The sequence below is a fragment of the Pezoporus occidentalis genome, unplaced genomic scaffold, assembly GCF_034315485.1.
Source record: "Pezoporus occidentalis ecotype Australia unplaced genomic scaffold, CSIRO_AGI_Poc_V1 ctg137, whole genome shotgun sequence".
NCBI classification, from domain to species: Eukaryota; Metazoa; Chordata; class Aves; order Psittaciformes; family Psittacidae; genus Pezoporus; species Pezoporus occidentalis.
In genome coordinates this window covers 1,044,548-1,056,638 of record NW_026913177.1, presented here as the reverse complement: position 1 = coordinate 1,056,638, position 12,091 = coordinate 1,044,548, and the positions used below count along the sequence as shown (strand labels likewise).

The 12,091-nt window shown below is 43.4% G+C and overlaps 1 long non-coding RNA gene across 1 annotated transcript in view; it reads right to left on the bottom strand.

The window, feature by feature from the left end:
* Positions 1 to 3,865: 3,865 nt before the first annotated feature.
* The window catches only part of LOC134158915 (uncharacterized), a 32,516-nt gene continuing 24,290 nt past the window's right edge, over positions 3,866 to 12,091 (bottom strand). The window contains exons 2-3 of the long non-coding RNA XR_009962951.1: positions 6,041 to 6,102; positions 3,866 to 5,509 (exon numbers count right to left, since the gene is read on the bottom strand). This is a non-coding gene — a long non-coding RNA (uncharacterized LOC134158915). The remainder of the gene's footprint in view (positions 5,510 to 6,040; positions 6,103 to 12,091) is intronic.

The following is a 12,091-nucleotide window of genomic DNA, read 5'->3' as shown; positions in this document are numbered from 1 at the left end:
TGGCAAGGCTGAGGTTCTGTGCCACTAAGAAAGGCAGGGAGCTTTCTGGGAAGACAGAAAGATGCAGGGAAATGCAGAAACTAAGGAAAGACCAGTTCAGTGAAGGGACTCAACCAAAGAGCTGCTCTAAGGCAGGATGATAGGTGCATCTTGGGGATGGGAAGAGTCATTGAAGTGCACATGCAATGGAAACATTTTAATTATGGGTGGCTGTTGCCTCCTTTAGTCAAATATACCATTTGCCTGAAGCTGACATGTCCCTGCCCCGAAACATGGAACATTTCGTCTTCAACTGCTTTTATCAGGAAGCATTTCTTGGGAGAAAGGAGAGAGAGGGACTGAATGATGCTGTTTAGCTGGTGTTTAGGACATTGGCCATACTTCAAATCCCTGTTCTTCCTGGTTCAGAATGATCTCAAAAAGCTCTGTGAGCAGAGAAAAAGTGAGACTGGGAGGTGATGGTTTAAAAATGCTGCATTGGAATGTTTAAAATATGTCAAAACCTCTTCTTTTTCTTTTTCCTTTTTTTTTTCTGTGGGAAATTCATCAAACCTGACACTTTCCATGAAGAGCTCTGGCTCTTAACGGATCAGTATATTTGGACACCCCTGAATCCCCCTCTCCACCACCATTTCAACCAAATATTCTTGGCTGGTTCTAATTATACAGCCATATATTTTTATATGCACATACATCCAGTGTGTACACATGAAGGCTCAGTAATCATGGATCAGACGGGGAGGAAAGTGTTGATAAGACCTTAGCTGCTCAAAAAGGAGTCTGAGACCCCCCCCCCCCCCCTTTCACCTCACTCTCCGAGGAAAAGCCCAGCACCAGGAACTGGGGGCTCTGCAGATGGCAGCCACATGCACTGGCTGCTCGACGTTTCTGCACTTCTCTAGTGCCCTCCTCAGGTTTTGCAGTTCACCTTCCTCTGGATGTGAGGTTTGCATCTGGCCCTGCTGTCTCACTGCCAGGCACCCAGGACCCTTGCGGGAAGGTGAGAATTGGTCCTTTCTGCACGTAGCAAGAAGCTAGGGAACCTGAGAAGCCCAGGGAAGGTGATGTCCTCAATGATGAAACGCATCATCAGGAGCTTCAGGCCTTCGGGGTGTGCACACAACCTAGAACCTCAAGACCTGGGATCACCAGTGAGAGCTCAGGGCACTCAGCACCCAACAGGATGCATCCAGCATCTCTTGGGATCCACCCACAGTCCAGGGCTGCCTGACAGGGCTGATAGGAGGCATTACCTAAGCCCAGTGCTGCTGATTACGTTTCAGTGGAGCTTTCTACACCACGTGCACCGAGAGTGACCCTTTTGAGGAATGGGAGTAGGGGAAAGGGTTTTCACTGCAAATGATGAAATGGTTAAAATTGAGAGCAAACAGGCCACCCAGCTCTCCCTTTAACCCTCCTGCACCAGCAGAGACCCAGGGGCCAGCCAGATCTACCAGTTCTAGGAAATTATTTTTTAAAAAAACAGACGTACACACACAGTGGGTGGGGGAAAGACCAATCTATTTTCACAAGAATCTGTCCTTGATTAGAGCAGAAGCATGGCAGTGGGGAAAGAACCGATTATTCAGCAGCGAGTTCAGAGAACAAATAAAAAAGAAAAAAAAAGGCATATTTGTTCAGGGTGTGATAGAGAGACTTCCAAAGCTCATGGAGACAATTGGAAATTACATCTATTGAAGCAGAGGCATTTGCTGCTCAGGGTGAGGAATCAAAGGGCAAGTCCCAGGGAGGCAAGAGGGTGGGGTGGCCACCCCTGGGTGGCCAGTGACAGACAGGCTTGAGCGTGTGACCTCTCATAAAATCCTTCCAGGGGGCTTTTGCATATTGTGTGGAGCATAAGCCGATTTCCACACACAGAGGCTCCTAATGAAGATGTCCTTCAGGAGGCAAGGGGAGGAGACTGGGTAATGAAACCAGCCTGTTTGCCAAGCAGACGCTTCCCCCCACTGAAGGTGGCATGCATGAATAATGGGAAATGTGAAGGGATGGGAAAAAATGCTGCTGACCTCAATGCCATATCATAAAAAAAAAAAAAGGACTCTCTATACATTAAATCCAAACTACCCAAACACCAGAGGCTCGAAAGAAGGTCAAGGGTCTGCACACCCCCAGTTTCTTATTGCAGACCAATAGAAGCTGGGCAGCTTCCCCCAGCTGGTTCGCAGAGTGCCTCTAGTTAAGAAGCAGTTATCTGCCTCAGATTGACCTGGCCAGAGTTTGAACCAATCTGAACAGAGATTTATTAACCCTCGCAGGCAGGGATCAATAAATAGCTTCCTCTCAAGCAGGCAAACTGCCTGAAATACAAAAACATGAAACGAGCCCACCACCAATCTGCTCTCCCCTGTCCAATAAAATGATGCTCTAATTCCCCAACAGACAGCAATTTCTAATTTCTATAGTGTTTTGAAGCCAACTGTAATATTCATATCTAATTACAGGGCCCTGGATCACTGCCATGCAGAATATGGTTGTTAACAACATGATATGTGCACTTCTCTGGGGTCATTTGGAAACTATCTGTACTTAAAACCTCGCCATCTCCTCTGCTAAGTGTATGCTGGTCACTCAGTCTTACCACATCGTAAAGGGCAAGGTACACCAGTGAGATTTATGTGCGGGAGAAGAAAGAGCAGATGATGTTCTTCAGGGACAAAGCCACGCTGTGTTTCATCTCTCTGATTACCTACCCGCTAGAAAGAGAGTAGAGATAAGGTTAAAAGCGGGGCAGAATAAAAGATTTTAGCTGCAGTTTGAGATTTATATTTTTTCATAGAAACTTCAGTGGAAGAAGGGGTGAAGGTTTACTCAAAACAACCCATTTTTCAGACAAAATTCAAAACTACAGGTCTGGCATGCTTGGTCGAGAGGGAAAACTGTGGCTAGGAAAAGGTGGTGAAAAGAAAGATGGTCTAAAAACCAAAGTGCTACATGATCTTTTCCATTAGCCCCAGTGAGCAGTTCCACTTGCTTTTGAAAAAGTCACAATTATTAGATTCTTATTTGTATTCACACTGCATTTTGATATTTCCTAGCCATGTCTTTAAACAAAAAGGTGAAGCTCCTGGTTCAAAAAGTCCCTGAGCTACAAACCTCTAGAGGTTTTCACACAGTCTGCATTGGAGACTCAGTGCTCCTCTGCTTTGAAGCTCTCATGTACATTTGCTGCTCGTCACAGGCGATTGCTTGGTGCGGACCTTCACACTGAGTCATCCCTAACTTCGTATTTCCCAATCCTTTCCTACATATCATCATTCCTATTCATTGACTCCCATTTCTCATAATTCTGTTTACAAATCCTCCTGGCTGACTCTAACACATCTCCATCTCCAAAATACAATATACTCTATCTTAGAGAAGTTTAAGAGCTGGTGCAAGTGGAAACCATCAGCAATAGCTGCCTGCTATTTACTCTTCAGAGGTTACACAGAGGTGCAGCAACATAAGAAAACCCTCTCTGGTAAATCAGATCACAGTTTTTTACAGTCAGTGTTTTAAGATGTATTCAAGCCACAGCTAGAGCTTGGCAGGGAAGACTTTCCCCTTCTCATAAAAGCTTTTGAAATTTCAACTGATTTTCCTCTCTACATCAGAAATAAAACTGGAAGAAAATCTCAAAAATGTTCACAGACCACCAGAAAAAAAAACAAAAATAAATCAAAGCAAAACAAAAATTGGCATACATAAAAATAATCTTCAAATATTTGATTTTGACCTTTTTCTCTTTGTTTAATTTCTTTTATCTAGTAAAAATTAGGTTTGGTTAATGTTATTTTAATGTAAAATAACATCAAACCTCTAATCATTAAAAATAAAAGCGGGGGGGGGTGGGGTGGGGTGGTTTTAGAAGACTTATAACCTTTGTGTAAGCTGGAAAATCAGGTGAAACCATCCCATTTCCCACCATTTCAGTTTGAACATATTTGCCTTTGTGGCAGAAAAAAAACATGTAAAATAAATTTTCCAACCAACTCTAGCAATTATTTCATGATTTTTTAACACTTTTCAAGGTGAGAGATGCACTAAAATAAAATTCTGACCTTGCTCATCCCTCAAACTGGTTGGACTTGAGGGTGTCAGTTACCCCAAAGAAACTGGTGAGCCCAAGAGTGTTGATGGGGGAAAGAGAGAAGATTTGAACTGAACCTGAGCAAAAACAATTGTGCCAACAAGGGAGGTTTATCCCTTCTTTCCTGAAGCTGGCTGGTCCTGCTGCAGAAAATCTCCAAAAGCAAGAGGATACAGCACAGAGCCAGGAGACAAAAGTGGCTGGTTGACCTTGAACAAGCATCAAATTCAGCAGAGGCTTGGAGGACAATAGGGAAGCCAGGAGATGTGGTGCTTGCTCTGACAATGTATGTAGTATACTTTTCCAGTGGATAAATAATGCTGCTTTCTAGCAATTTCCATCAGCTTTCCAGCATTTTTTCATCAGTGTTCAGTTCTCAATGGGATGTCTGACACTTACCCTGTAAATTCTAAAAACTGGTCAGTTCAGGGCATAAAGGTTGAGGAAAAGAAAATAGTCAACAGATAGCACGCAAGGCAGCTGCAGTGCTGATGTAAGGGAGAGTTTGCCAGATAGCTGCTGAGTGATGGGACAGTGGCATGGCAGTCATTTCTCCTTCAGCAGAGCTGGTAAATGGAGACAGAACATATCCAGACTTGCACTTGAGGGCTTCCAGGATTCATTTGCCCTGACATCTTCTGCCAGAAATAGAAGGAGACATTCTGAAAACCGCATCCCTGTCAAAAGGCCACTGCTGCATCACTTCAGCTTCACTGCATGCCTCTTCCCTTCACTACCCTTTTCTGTGATAAAGGCCCATATCAACCCTTCTGGCCATTGCTGAGGAGGTATCCACATACCTTCTCAACCACAACTAAAAGTGGCTGGGACAGAAGCAACAATTAGCAGAAGAAATTTTGAGGCCCGTCTTACATGGAAGATCAGGTTCTTATTGCAGCAGCTCCTTTGGCCATTAAAAACAATCAGGATTTCAGGGTCTGACATGGTTCACTTGCACAACCCTTACTTACACTAGTGGGACTAGTAGCCTTATGGTGAACATGCAACATACGAAAGGTAAAGACCTTTTGGGTGGGTGGTAGAGAGCTCAGTCAACTGTCAGCCTCACTGAAGGCAGGACTGCATGTAGGAGAAAGCGTTTAAGAGACATTCAGCAAACCCACCAAATTTGCTGGGATCATTTTGCATGTTGCCTGCTCAGTGGAGACCATAATGAAAAACAGGAAACCTCCCAAACTTCATAAGAACATAAATGCCATATTACATAAGACCAAATGTCCAAGCAGTGCAGTATTTTGGGTCTGACAGTAGCTGGCAGCGGGTATGTAGGGAAGAATGCAAAGAATAGGGCATAGACAGATATTTAGCTTCTAGGAAATAACAGTATGGGGACCAAGCAGAAATGGGTATCCGTATCCCTTACAGATACCGCGACACATTAGGAAGCCTCCTCCTACCCTGGAGAGAGAGAAAAAAAAAAGTTACTCAGGGAAATGTGCCTAGTGGCAGTGAAGAAAACATTATAAATGACTTGGAGCCTGGCTCCAGCTAAATACGGGGCAAGACATTCATCTAGCCTGTGCCTCAGTTCCCACTAAGAGATAGACATGTTGCATCACCACGGGATGGAGACAATGAAACCATGTCATGACTGAAAAGTCCTGAGATGCAAAGGATGAGGACTAGATGGGGCAGTTCCAGATGGGTAGGCTGTGTGGGTGTCCCCTTTCAGTCACTTTCCCTTTGGCGCCTGGGTTTTAGTCCCAGTGACTTGGTAGCATTGCAAAGACATTGTTCATTACACAAGTAACTCACAATTGCCATACACTGTACGTTATTTCCTTTCCCTTACTCACTCTTCTTTTTAAGAAAGATAAAAACAGCTGCCCTCCTCCAGGCAAGAGAAGGACACAAGGCTTTTGGCATGCAGTCAAAATGAGTGAATCATGTTTGCACTCAAGTTGTTATTAATCTGGGGCTGAAATTCACCTGGAGGAATGATTCAACTGAGTGACGCGTGGTGGGTAAATTTGGGAAGTTCCTCAAAGCACCTGAATACATACAGGGAAAAGACATGTAATAAATTCCCTGCCGACATCTCACCTAGCTGTAGTATCAAACGTGATTAAGTAACACAAAAGCCTGAGCTCTCCCTACCCAGCCCATTTCTTAGCTGATAACAAGTTAGATGTGCTGCAGATGGAAAAACAGAATTTTCATCCTTCTAGACCTAACTCAGTAAAACCAGGAAACAGGGCTTCTACTATCATATTACACTTCAGCATCTTACTCTTACCTGTAGCACCAGACCATGCCCAAACTGCTTACAAGCAGAATAAGAGAGGCAAAGTTGCCAAGCGAAGAGCTGAGGCACATGCTTCAGTGCTTTCAGCAAAGTCCAAGGGACACGTGAGAGCCCTCCACCCAGTTCCGCACCGCCCTGCAGCCATCTACTGAGAACATCCCTGCAGGTGCTGCTGGGTCTAAAGACCCCTGCTAGCCCTTTCTGTCCATGGGAAATCATCATGACTAAATATATATAGTGATTTGGTTTTGGTAAACACCTTGCTGATAGATGGGGAGGGAGCATAATGCCTGAAAAGGCAAACTATTCTCTAAACTGCAACCAATTTGTGGCACTGCTAGACCCTTTTCCCCCAAAGTAAAATGGGCATTAGAGTCATCCAGATATTAGAGGAATCTCAGCTCAGCTATAGATAATACCAAGCATCACTTTCTGGTTTTAGGTGGACTATTCTAAGTACTTCTAAACCAGCATGCTTCGGAATCCCAAAATGCATCTTCGCTGTTGAGCATGCCAAGGTTAGCAAGCCAGTTCGTGCAGGGGAGGACCAGAGCCAAGACCCCCTGAAAACAACCGGACAATAGTTTGTCTGTCTGAAACTACTGCACTCAGGATCTGAACTTGTGCCTTTGTTGAAGATGCTGTGGGCAACCTCAGTGTATCTGGCTCAATACACGCGATTTAAAAAAAGTCTAAAGGTTGGTATAAGGTCAGACAGTCTAGCAAAGGCTTACTGGCTTTAAAGCCTAGGAACTTATAGGAAGCTGTATGAACAGACACTGCTGTCTGTTCCATCTCTCTTGCTGTAAGACAAGATTAGTCTGTACTGCATGTTTTCATGTGCCTTGTTTCTTGAATTTTCCTCTGAGATTCACTCTGCATGAGCATGTATAGCAGTAATTCTGGAAGAGAACAGAGTTAAGGTTATTTTGACAGTATAGCACAAACCTTTAAACTTCCTACTTTTCAGAAGTTTAAATTTGCATTAATTTTTCATATCCTGCTGAGGATTTATCCACTATGCATTCTGGAACAATATGAGACACCATTAGGCAATGTTAACTTTGCGCTGAAGTTTTTGGCATAAGATACTGTATGCTCTAACCTATTTGCAAATCAAAAGCCAATGCTTTGCACACTTCAGTGAAAAGCCAGAGGCAGCCTGCCCCACTAGAAAGGTCACTAGATTAGGACTCAAGGGAACTCTTCGAAGTTCTGCCACTGATTTACTGCTCAATCTTGGCCAAGTCATTGCTTTTCTTTGTGCCTCTAGTTTTCCTCCCATTCTTTGTGTTTTCTATTCAGGCTGCAAGTTGTTTAGGGCAGGAGCAGCCCTCTCGTTACATGCTGGTCCTGTGCCTCATAGAGTTGCCCGCCTCCCCCCCCCAGCTGGATTATGCCTACAAGAGGCTACTGCAACACAAAGAATTCAGAGCCTTAACAGTTTAAAAGAACTTGGTTTTCACCCCCAGGATCTTCAGTCTCTCTTGCCTGCTTCCTTAGCAAAAAGCTTTTCAGAGAAGGTACCAGCCACCAAGTCCCCAGTCAAAGGGTTAAAATAACCAACTCCGTTAGATAAAGAGGAGAAAAGTGTAAGAGGAACTCAGATCGTATGCAAACTAGGTACTAGTTAATCAGTAGTACTCAAAGGTGAAGGCCATACGGAAGAGCCAGGAATCATTGCACAAGTTAAGCAAAGTTTAGCAAGCCTGATAAAGCAAAGCGTTAACTATTTTCTGTGAAAAGTTCCACCTTTCCTCTAACCTAGCTCTGGAACAGGGACCACATAGACCCATCTTCTCTGTGACTGACTCATGCACTAACGGGTTCAGTGGAAGTTTTGAGACCAGCCCATGGATAATGCCTCTTTATTGCCCTGACTGTTCATATACTACATGTTATGTATAATTCCCCTATTCATCGGACTCTTGATCCAAACTTTTCTGGTAAAAGGGCTTGTGGGCAGTTTACTTTCTGTCCAATGACTTCATTGCAAAGGATTTTTCTTCTCTGTTGAGCTTGCCATGTGCAAGCTTTCCTTCCTCTTGTTTCCCTCCTCTTGTTTCCCAGTTTCTGGAAATAATTTGTGGTTTGGAAATGGAAATGCCCTCGTAGGCTTCAAAGAGCTTAAAGCCTGCTGTACCAGATCAGTTCATTGGATCCATTTAATCTGCTCTTCTCTTTCCAGCCATGATCAATACCTGGTACTTCAGAAAACAACGCAACTTTGTAGTTGCAGCAGAACACCAGCTTTAGACAGAGTCCCTTCTCTGAATGGGTGAGAAGCTGCTAAAGGATCCTTTCCACTTTCATCCTGAACTGCCCCAGATCTTCTGGGAGGGTTACTCAAGGAATCAACTAAAGGGCAGAGACCCCCTACAAAGATAAAGAGACTTAAGGGGGACCAAGCACATTGAAACATCTCAAAAGAGGGCTTCCCAAAACACAGCAAAACAAACACAGCTCAACCCCTTCCAGGACTGACTTGGCTTGCTTTCCCCGTTCAAAGAAGTTGGCAAGCAAATCTTTATTGTAAGAGACAGAACAGAAGCTGGAGGGGAGGTACTGAAATCTGGGGATAATTCACAAAATCCTGATCTGTGGTGTAGAAAGAAACTAGTGTTATATATCCATCATTTGTACTTCTTTTGTTATTGCTGCTAGATTTAAACTGATATAAGCAATCTATCAATGATCACATCTCATTTTCAGCTAACATCTTTCCTGGCTGTTTTTAAATTAATGGGAAGCAGGTATAACCTAGTGCAGACAGTTTTTGGCTTGCTCATTCATGTCACAGTGGTCTTGTGCTTCAACACCTATCCTACACTCTGGAGCAGGAGTATTTTTTTTTAATAAAGCAAAATTTAGTATTGCAATGATATCAGATTTGGTCTCTTAAAAGTCTGCCATTTTCCTTAAAGACACCACGATCCTGCTCTGGCTTGGTGACTATACTCTCATGCCTCATCTTTTACCATGGTCAACAACTAGTGGCGAAGCTGTGTAAGTTGGACTTTGTTCTTTATCTCTGAAGACTTGGCAGAGAACCATCAGGCCAACCAGCTGCATTTATTTCAATTTGAGCCAGGCTTTGCCTGCATTCATGCCTGCAATGGGCGCACATAACCAAGGCCACCACTCTTGGGATGAGGGAAACTTCAATCAGAGGACATCTGCCAGAGGAAATGGTGGAATGTGTGGTGTTACGTTGCCACCTTGTGGAGAGCTCCCAGTGGAGATGAATGAAGAAAGATGGCTGACTAACGAGCTGTGGACTGTCACATGCCCCAAGAACATCTCCCCCTTGTTGCATGCCCACGGCTGGCTAAGCACTTGTACCCTTGCAGTGACTGTATGGGCCACTACACATTGCTGTTACTTCTCCTCCAAGTGACAAGGCATGGCAGCTCCATGCAAGGCCTGTAGGTCCTATGTATGGGCAACATCAACCCATTGCTTTCATGCCTAGATTTTCAGACTTGATACTAAAGTTTTGTGTAGATGCAGCCAAAGTGTAACAAGTCTGGTCCTAGGTCAGCTTTCAGGGCGTAGAAGCCCATGTCATCACAGTTGCCACTAGCTTTTGTGGATAGCAGTGCTGCTGTCCACAAAAGAAGAGCATAGCTAAGCAATCTGAGTCCAGGCCTCTACAAGCTTGAGAAGAGAATGAAGGAAAATGTATTTCCTTTCGTTAAGTGCAGAAAAAGCCTCTGGTGGCAATGCTTTTTATATTAGTGGTGTCCCCAGAGAGGTTCAAATATACAAACCCACAACATGCTCCTCCTGTTTGTGTGATGGAGTACTGCGTTGACAGACTGGAAGAGAATTACTGACAAGTGCTACCATGTGGAGTCTTACAGTGATGCCATGTATTGATTTCCATCTGGCGATGATGTGCACTTTTGCGATTGCATTGACACCATTCTCTCTCTTAAGAATCTGCAGACTAAGTTTTGGAGTGAAAATAATTAGCATTGTTAATTATTTATTCAGTACTAGAGGATGTCTGTGACTTTGTGGGCCCTTTACAATTACAATGAGGAAAAAAAGGGCAAAACCTGAAATCACAGGTACCTGCCCCAAGGCCCTTAGCAAGAGAAATTAATCATGACAGAGCAAGACAGGCAAACCCTGAGACGATGGGTTCCAAGAGCAGCAATATATGAAAAGTGTGACACGTGGATAAGTCTTTATTGCCTATGCATCATGTTGGAGAACAGTGCCAGCTGTCCTACCAGGTTTTCCACTGCCAGCCCATCCTATATTGAACATCTGGAAGTAAATAAGCAAATCCCTCAGATTTGGGGAACATGGCAGATCACCCTTAGAAGTATCTGAAGCGTAGGCTGAAGTTTTCAAGAACTTGAGAGGGAAAGAGTCTTTGATTTCAAGGAAATCTGATACCTCCTCAAAGAAAGGATCACACTCTTTGAAATGCAAGATATGGACAACTATGGAGATGCTGGCCAACAACAACAGGACATGAATGCTGACATCTCTTGATGGGAATAAAGGCAGTAAATTTGAGCTCCAGAGGTTTGTGATGGGACTTTTGCTAAGCTCCAGCTGCCAGTAAATTCAGCTTCTGTTAGAAACAGACCTACAGAGACGTGAAATTGCTTTGGTACTTAGGAGAAGCACAGATTGTTGCCTTTCTTTGGACAAAGGCCTATGTTGATAAAGGCAAAGACACTAGCAGAGTGTGTTTGGTTTTCTCCAAGGCATATGATTTGATATCTCATGAGATCTTAGTTAAGAAACAAATACTTTGCACTGTGTAGATATTATAAGGCATGTATTAGACTTACCAACATGTTTCAGCGACAACTTTTAACACATAGTTATTAATGGGGAAGCAATATAATGAATGGGACCATAATTAGCAAGATGCTTTAGAAAAGTGGTTAGTCCAATAAGGTTGGAATTTTCAGCAATAATCTAGATAATACAAAATCTGTGGTAGTGGGATTTGCAGAAAGTATAAAAGTTGCTGAGATAGTAAAGAAGAGAGCAGGCTTAATTAGGGGGTTACAAGAATTACCTGCTTAAATTATCACAATTCAATATGTGCATCTTACTAGAGGCAAGTGAAACATATCACACCTGACAATAAAGGCTGAGAGTCAACCCCACCCATCTCCTGCCCATATAGAGACATACAAACTAAGAGCCTAACTGGCCTAGCCTTCCTCTACAGTCAATGGAGAAAAAATGGCACTCTGGGGGTTAGGGGTGGGTGGAAATCTGGCTGAAGTTAGGAGGGCTGAAGCCAAGCCCCTACAGGGGGGCAGACCTCTGTCCTGCAAAGCTGTGCATAAAGAACATAAAAATTAACTACCTCAGCATGAGATTTTGTTGCAGAGTTTGATGACTTATGTGATACTTAGGTGTATCAAAAAGGGATTCTCACATATGAAAAGGGAAGTGGTTTTGTCCATGGGTTGGCCACTGTTAAACCCGTTGGAAGAATTGTATCTTCAGTCTTGGCATTCCCAGTTCAGGAAAGATCTCAGAGGTCAAGCTAAAGCCACAAAACATGATCTTGCTAGAGAAAACAAGTCTTGCAATGCAATGAGTATGTAACTTTAATCTACTGTGATTAGTCAAAAAGTGACCTGATATTTTTATATGTAGGTACTTTTGCATGCAAAAGACACCTTACCAACCTTTCAAATTTTTCAGCCAGAGACCTAAAAGGATTCAGAAAAAATTCAGGCTGATGTTAGACAAAT